General features: G+C 34.2%; 1 protein-coding gene across 1 annotated transcript in view; it reads right to left on the minus strand.

Annotated features, from left to right (window-relative positions):
* Positions 1–10,000, minus strand: part of LOC119580120 (protein pangolin, isoforms A/H/I/S-like) — a 36,251-nt gene that overhangs the window by 25,993 nt on the left and 258 nt on the right. The window lies entirely within an intron of this gene.

Raw genomic sequence — 10,000 nt, forward strand, 5'->3', positions numbered from 1 at the left:
TGTGTGTGTGTGTGTGTGTGTGCGTGCGTGTAGTGTAGTATAATATATATATATATATATATATATATATATATATATATATATATATATATATATAATATTTACATATATATCTATATACCTATATCTATCTATCTATCTATCTATCTATCTAATACATATATATACATGTATGTTTACATTTTTATATATGTTAATATATCTGTGTATAAATAAATAAATAAACAAATATATATATATACATATGAGAACACATCGAGGTACACACAGACACACAAACACACGCTGCATATCCAAGATGTACACTACACGAAGAGGAGGGCGGGCACCCGGGCCTGTGTTTCCCTCGGTACATATGCAAAATGAACGTGCGTTACACTTGGGAGAGAACGTCTTGCCGTCATATATACACACCTGAAATAGGATTTCAATCATGATAAAACCGCTCGAGTGCCCTCGCCCCCCTCCGTTTCCCTTCCCCTCCCACCTTGCAATACACCGCCCCCTCCTCCCCCTTCCCTTCCCCATAATGTACCCTGAAAATTATACATATTATCCCGGGCCCATTTTGTGATTAAGGGAACGATCTCGCTCTGTTTACGAACTCGGGTGCCTTCCGAGGATCCTCTTGTCATTTCTGTTAAAATCTTTTTCTTTTACATCCGTGATCGATTATCGCTTCAAGGAGTCGCGTCTCGCCACTAATGAGGACACTCGATCATTGTATATATACACATCTGTATGGATTGGAGAAAACAGCAGGCGAGGACCCAATTTGGCGTTGGCGTCCACCCTCCGCCCACATGGCCCCTGGTCAGGCATCCCGAATTCCAATGAAATCCGAAATCAAACCCGATCTTGAAAATGCTACATTCGTGCCGCTGGGCGTGGCGTTAGCGTATGCCATACCACGAACCGCCGCTTCGGCCATGCAGTGACCCCCTTCCTTTTTTATTCGGCATTCCCTGGCCCGCCCCTCCCCTCCCTCCGCCGCCCCTGTCTAGCGTCTAGGGTACGAAGGCGACCGCGCGCTGCGGGAAGACGCGGCTCCACATTCCTCGCCGCGCCGGTCGTCAACTGTCACGTGGTTTGCGCGCATTATCTCATTGAAGCACGATAAGGCGTGACGGGCGCGGGATATGTCACCTCGGCATTATCATCTTGGCTCCATTCATCATCAATCCTCCCGATCTCGACACCTGCTGCACACGTCGCTCTCTTGGCTTCGTCAGGGCTACAATTGGACTCCTCGCGCCCTCGGAAATCCGCTCTGCTACGGAGGCCGCCGCGTCGGTCCTGGGCGCGGGGTAGATATTCTTACATAATTATAAATCAGCTGTACAAACTATAATCATATGCCAATTCCTCGTCCGCGCCAACGTGACAGGTATTGTCGTCACGACTGATTTCTTGATAATTTCATCAAATTTTTGATAGGCTAAAAATACTCATTTGGAAAAGGATGTGATTTGCAAAAAAAAAAAAAAAATCCCGACATCGATCACATTCACACCAACATAAATTAAGAACTGCTTTCGGAATTGCAGCCATCAACCCCCTCTTCGAATTCGCTCTAACGAAAACAACGCGCCCCTCGCAGGCCTCACTCTCCCGCCGACTTATGGGGAAACGAGCGGATTCATAAATAACACCACGTCAATACCCTTGTCCGACTACCCTCGTCCCGTCAGTCGCGCCGTGGGCAGGTGTCGCCGCCGCCGCCACCGCCAGCACATACCAGTCTATGGGAATTCAGCGCGACAGGCTCCAAGCCCGTGAACAAGCGCCCGTGCAGCGATCGGGAGTGGCACCAGGTAGACGCGGGTAGCGGCCGCCCGCTGACCACGTTAGCGCCGACAGGTCCCGCCGCGTTGCTCTACCCGCACACGCAGCGTTTGCCGCACTCGTACACCTGCCTCTCCGTCTTTTGAATGTTTCAGTGTGGCTTCGGAAGTAGCAACTTGCCCGGTTCGAAACACGAGCAACCAACCATTACCGGGAACAGGAATTTCGCCGCTGGTCATCACTGATGTGGTGTCATACATCGCCGGTAGTTTGTTTATACCGGAAGTAATTTCATGTTATATTTCAAATTGCTCTTAAGTTGTGAAGTTTAAAATACGAGATAAGAAAGTTTAGGGAATGTGAATGTTCTTGCAATAACGGTGATAGTGAGAGTAATATGATACTACATACTACTACTACTATTAATAATAATAATAATAATAATAATTGCATTTATATTTACTTTTTTATATTATTATTATCGATATTTTTGTGACAATATTTCTATTATTATTATTATCATTAGTATTCTATCATAATTACTAATATTACTATTATTTTTAATTATCCTTACCACTGTTTTTATCATTATCATCATCATTATCATTATTACTATTATTATTTCTAATGTTACTAATTACATTATTTTTCCTATTATCAATGCTATTACTACTGATGTTACTACTACTACCTTCTGATTTTGTTATTGGTATTACTACTATAAAAAAATTACTATTACTACAATTATTATAATTATTATTACTAATACTATTACTACCATTATTATTGTTATGATCATTGTTATTACTATTACTGATATCATTATTCTCATTATCAAAATAAGTCATTATTACCATTACTCTCATTTATGTTCTCACTAATTTTCTATCACCATTATTACTAATAACATTTTTTCTTACTATTACTATTATATTATCATTACTATTAATATTATCGTCATCATTAGTCATCATTATCGTCATCATTAACCATTACTATTATCATTACTTTCACTACTATTATTAACATTAAAATTACTACTATCATTTTCGTCATTATTATCATTATCATTTTTTATAATTGTTATTTCCATATTCATCATTATTTAAATTATCAATAAAATTATCATCATTCCTACTATTACTATTACTACCACTATTATTATCGATACTACAATCATTATCATTAAAATTATTATTACTATTCCCATTATTATTAAGCTTATCCATATTATCATGACAACAATATTAACCGATATAAATCTACGATCAACAAGAATAACAGCGATAGCAACAATAGCAATAATATTGATAACATTTATTAATAGTAATAATAAATAATAGCAATAATAATTCTTCTTCTTCTTCTTATTATTATTATTACTATTACCATACTACTACTACTAATAATAATAATAATAATAATAATAACAATAGGAATAACAATAATAACATATAATAATAATAATAATAATATTAATAATAATAATAATAATAATCATAATAATAATAATAATAATAATAATAATAATAATAATAACGATAATAATGATAAAGATAATAATAACAAAAATATTAGCAAAAATACAATAATAATTTTGAAAATAATGATACTGATAATGATGATGATGGTAAGAACAATAATAATAATTGGTGGTGGTGGTGGTATTGGTGATGGTGGTGGTGGTGGTGGTGGAGACAATAATAATGAATGCATTGATAGTAATTATGACATAATAATGGTAAGATTAAGAGTAATAATAATAATAATAGTTGTAGTAGTTATACTACTACTACTACTATTATTAATAATAATAATATTATTATTATTATAAATTCTATTCTTTTAATAATAATTAAAATAACCAGAAAGATGACGATTATAATCTCACAAATTATAATAACAATGAAAATAATAATAATAATAATAATAATAATAATAATAATAATAATAATAATAACTGTGATAACAATAATAATTATAATACTAAAAAAATAATAATTATTATTATATGACAAGAATTACAACAATCATAAAAATAATGTTAATAACTGTAATGATAAAGTAATAATAATAATAATAATAATAATAATAATTATTATTATTATTATTATTATTATTATCATAATTACAATTACAATTATAATAATAATAATCATCATCATCATAATAACAATAACAATAACAATAATCATAACAATAACAATAATAATAATAATAATAATAATAATAATAATAATAATAATAATAATAATAATAATAATAATAATAATAATAATAATAATAATAATAATAATAAAAAAATAATAATAATGTTTTTTAATACTAATAATACAAATAATTTCCATCAACTAATAATGATATAAATAATATTGAAAGTACATAAAAAATAAATATAAAAATAATAATTTAATAACGATAATAACTTAATGATGATTAAAATTAAATAATAATAATGACCTACCAGTAATAATGATAATAATAATATTAATAAAAATAATTATGATGATTATCACTAAAATCACAACTTTAATTATCATTATAATTATAAACATAATTATAAGATTGATAATGATGATAATCAATAGTGTAGTAATAATAATGAAATAATTATAATGATAAAATCATTATAATAATATTGTAATAATAATAATAATAATAATAATAATAATAATAATAATAATAATAATAATAATAATAATAATAATAATAATAATAATAATGATAATAATAATAATAATAATAATAAATTAATACGAAAAAAATATAATGAAAATAACAATGAAAAATATAATGATAACAACAATACTGAAAAAAAACGATAGTATCAACAATGATGATGATGATGATTGATTATAATAATGATGGCAGTAAGAATTTTATGTGCAAGCACGCACGCGCACGCGCACACACGCACGCACGCACACGCGCACACACGCACGCACGCATACATACACATACACATACACATACACACACACACATACATATACATATATGGGTATACATACATACATATATATATATATATATATATATATATATATATATATATATATATATACATACACATACACATACACATACACAAACAGACACATGCACGCACGCACGCACGCACGCACGCACGCACACACACATACATACACACACACACACTGAATCAACATTAATAAAATTATCATAATACTAATAACAATAATAATAAAATGCGGAATCTTGAACGCAATTTTCTCTCGTGAAAACTACACAAAAACAACAAAAACATATATTATATGCAATGATCACACCTAGCCTTAAATGCATGCATGACCTTGGATTTCGTGCTTGTGACAAGACCTATGAAGAAATGAAACAAACAAACAAAAAAAATGGAATAAAACAAGAAACAAAAACAACCGCAGACACAACACGGTGAACCTTGCCTCCTAACAGCATTCCAAAATACTTTGATCCCACAACAGAAGTTAAAAAAAGGGGGGAAAAATATATATATATTTATTATCAAGATATCTCCCTTAATATCTAGCTTTTCAGTACCTTTTTGTGTACTTTTTTCTCTGGCTGAAAATATAAAAAAATGTGTGAATATAGTGTATGCCGTTTAACATAATTAGTACACAAAAGAGAATGGTATATATAGATCATAATAATTACTAAAATCAATGAAGCCATCAATGTTACTCGCAACCCGCATTATAATCCTACTCATTACAAGTATCTACAATATTACAATTAAAATTAAAGTACGCATAGACTTATATTGTTAATATCATCATCACCGGCGTAATTATTATCTGGTATATCCCCTGCTATCATCAATATAATCACCTGATCATCAATGTATTCACAAAAACGCGTTATCACTGTCATTTACAACTAGGGGGCGGTCAGTAATGCCGCTATCATTATAATCACTAACCCCATTCACTTCGATTTGTCAAATTATCGTACATTTGTCACCGCTATTCCTGGTGTAGTATTGTTAATGTTGCTGCTTTATTATTAAAATCAACGCAGTCGATGTTGATCGCCATTATTAAAAATTCTAATCGTTTCAAAATCATTGCCGCAATCTTATCATAATCACATGCACTGTTAAACTAACAGAGCTAATACAGATAATGCAAAGTTTTAATGAAGCAACAGAAGTGTGTGCTTGTGTGCTTGTGTGTGTGTGTGTGTGTGTGTGTGTGTGTGTGTGTGTGTGTGTGTGTGTGTGTGTGTGTGTGTGTGTGTGTGTGTGTGTGTGTGTGTGTGTGTGTGTGTGTGTGAGCGCGCGCGCGCGCGTGCGTGTGTGCGTGTGCGCGTGTGAGAGAGCATTACAATATAGGCCTATATATACTACACATGTAAAGTCACATATATTTATTTACATGCACACATATACATTTACTAACCCCATTCAGCAACTTCTACATAAGTATCTAGTACTTGATTTAACGAGAAAAAAGGATATCGACCACGGAAAATATATCAACACTGCGTCGGATTTACCGTTCCCGCACGCGCTGCTCATAACGATCGGAAAGCTGCAACCACCTTCAAAAGTCGCTCACAATTTGCAAAAGGCGGAACAGCAAAATGAGTCGCGAAACAGAAGCATTTCGCATTTCGAGCGGGCAGTGTCAAACTTCAAATGATTCCCGGTTAACATTGCAGATAGACATTTCTAGAACTACTTCTCTCTCCGCTGCGGGTCACTTGTTCCGCGTCACTCAGGAAATTTTATAATCTAGACTTCCACGAGCGCAAAACTAGGCAATGTAAATTACTAGTCACACCAATATCATAGGTTCCATCATGTCATTCATTCCCTTGATCACAAATAAAAAGATAAACACTCTAGAGTCAAAGAGTCACACACACAACTTAACCATCCTACCGTGAAGGCTATGGGGGAGGGGATGTTAGACCGCGTATGACGAGCCTAAACACTTTTAACAAGAGAGAGATGTCAAGGATTAGTTTAGGACTACAGTGCCAGCGGCTTACTTACGACAACACGTGAAACCGAAGAAAAAAAGGGTTACAAAATGTTACAAAATCCCCAACCATGATTTTTTATAGATGGTTGCGTATTAGGAACACAACAAAGGTGAATGTTTACAAACATACTATTAAGTACGGTACCGGTATTTCACATGACAATAGGAAATTTACATAGCTTACAAATGACTCGATTTAAGCCTAACTAGCGGATATGTTCCTAACCTTACACCTGTCATATCTCACGCTCTCTACTTCCAAGTACCCATTTTTACAGCAATTCTCATAAACATAGAATATTAATTACACAGCGATAAAGTTAACACACGGTTAGTACTCGAACAACAATCAATATTGTTTTTCCCATTTCTACCATAAGTATAACAGACATAATAAGATTTCAATAACTGTATCGATAGCCGCTATAATATAGGCCTATGAATTCAAAATAAATTGGTGGTAATCTGACAGTGATAACAATAACAATGACAGGAATTATGATGGCTATAATGCTACAGATTGAACAATAATATGGCACCAACAACAGCCATAATGCCATTACCATTACTACCACTGTAAATAATGTCCAACTTTGTCGATATTGATGATGAAAATAATAATAATAAAATTAATAATAACCATTATTATCATCAACATCATTTCTATTTTTACCACTGTCGTCATTAATTCTGTCATTATTATTGTTATCATAAATTATATTATTATTACTGTCACTAATATTATTACTATCATATCACTACATTTCTTTATTATTATATTAATAATTTTCAATTTTTCGCTTTTGTTACTTTTACAGAAATAAAATTAAAATAAGAGAAATAATTGTCATCACAGTCTAATATTATACGTTCACAAATTGTTTTGTTAATACTAGCGTTTTGTTATGATCTTGTTCTCTATTGGATTTACACAATTAGAAACACTGTTAGTATTATCTGCGAACATTATTATACAGAATATTTTGACAGTTTCACTGATCATTAAATAATTATAATTCAAATTACTTGTAGAATTATCACCAATATTGTTATTATACTGTTTCCATTACTATTTCTGTTATTATTACAATTTTGATTATTACTAACATTATTACCGTCATTGTTATGAAGAATTATTATAATCAACAATACCATGATTGCTAACATCACTATCATCAATGAAATGTTTTTTTTTCATTTCTACCAATCATTATTACTGTCTAACACTGACGTCGTAATAATAATCATTATCATTATTTTTATCATTGTTATTATTATTATTATTATTATTATTATTATTATTATTATTACTATTATTATTATTACTATTATTATTATTACTATTATTATTATTACTATTATCATTATTACTATTATTATTATTACTATTATCATTACTATTATTATTATTATTATTATTATTATTATCATTATCATTATTACTATTACTACTATTTTTATTATTGTTATTATCATCATCATTATCATTATTCTTATACTTATTTATTATTATTATCACTGTTACTATAATCGCTATTAATATGTCACTATTATACTTCTTAACCTAAATACTTCTAGTATTAAAACTACTAATATTATGAATACATTGCTAACATTTTTCATCAACAATGCCGCCGCAGAACACAATTTCTCGCTATTTTCGGCCACTGATAAACCTTCTGATAATAACGGTATCTCTCTCTCCAGGATTCGGATATCAACCGAACCACTCAACAACATATCCGCGCATTTTACAGACCATCAAATCCTCTCTTTGTAGCAAGAGCCACATGCAACCCGTCAACACAAAAGGAAGCATTTCGGAGAGACAAAAAGAATTCGCGCCTGGCCGAACCTCTTCCCCGCACTACCATACTTCGAAGCTGCTCAGACAAACGGTAACTTCTCTCATCCCGTTGCTTCGGTTAGGTTTGGGCAGTCGGCAACTCTCCTGCCACAAGCGGTCACATGCGGTCGCCCTACGGGGTATTCCTGTCCTTTCACAACATACGCACCGCCAGGGTTAGAATGAGAGAAGCGAGAGAGAGAAAAAAGGGGAAAACGAGGGGGTGGAGGAGAAAGGGGAAGGAGGAAATCAATGCTCTGCAACAATAACAATCGACCTCAAAAATCCCGTCGATAATTTTCACGCCGGGACACACGCAAAGCCAGGAAAAGCGGCTACAGTAATAGCTCGCGCGCACACACGCTCCACGGCGCCAAACCCCGATCTCCCTTCCTGACTTTGCTCTCTGACCACCGAGTTCCGCGCTGTGTGTACATGAATGTACTTAATTTGCATATGTAAATCCCTCCACTACCGGGAGTAATGACTTGGTGATCGATATAAATATATAATAAGTGTGTGTGTATTCCTTCATATGCTAATAAAGGGAAAATTTTTAGTCTTAGTTTAATAATGGATAAGATTATAAATTTATCCGGCCCGCGTTGATGACAGTTCATGAAATTATCTGGTCAGTATTAATGCGATAATTACAGGAAAGAGCTCGCCCCTTATTAACAATAAAAAAGGAAATTCACGCTATCGCCTGCTAAGCACATTGTCTATTTAACGGAGGCATTTTTCAATAACGTTTTTCCAAACTAGTCCGACCCCGGGAATTTCAAACGGAGTTATCATTACAAGACACATTTCTACTGTGGAAGTGATACAATGCAGTTCAAAGTTAGGTAGGTGTACTTGCGGTCAGTTTGCCTTACGGACACCTGCACCTCCGCTTCCCTGCCAACACCACCATTTCTCGTCCACCGCACTTGCACTCGTCCACCTGCTCGCTGCGCATCTGCCCCGTCGCTCACATCTTCGGCGGTCCTCCTCGGGCGCCTCCTTCCTTCGACTTGGCTTCTCCGATCCTTGCGGGGGGTCACTGCGGCGCTGTCTCGTGGGAGTTGTGGTTTGGCCTCTGGGGACTTCGGTTATGCACCGCGATTTTACTTAGTTCTCCTCCGGTCTTTTCCTGGCAAGCGTCACGACTTGGGACACCATAGAAAAACACACCTGCACAATGATCACACTTGTACTTCACTGATTCTGGTACAGTAGCCAGACCGTAACACCACAGCACCTGTCACCCTGCCGCTGCGGCTAACGCAGACGGGGAATTACACCACACTTACGATTGCAATATTACAAGGAACATTTAGAACTACACCTCAGGCCGCCAGCCGCCGCCCGAGGAACACAGGTCCCCAGGAGGACTTTG

Source organism: Penaeus monodon, chromosome 13, assembly GCF_015228065.2.
Source record: "Penaeus monodon isolate SGIC_2016 chromosome 13, NSTDA_Pmon_1, whole genome shotgun sequence".
Taxonomy (NCBI): Eukaryota; Metazoa; Arthropoda; class Malacostraca; order Decapoda; family Penaeidae; genus Penaeus; species Penaeus monodon.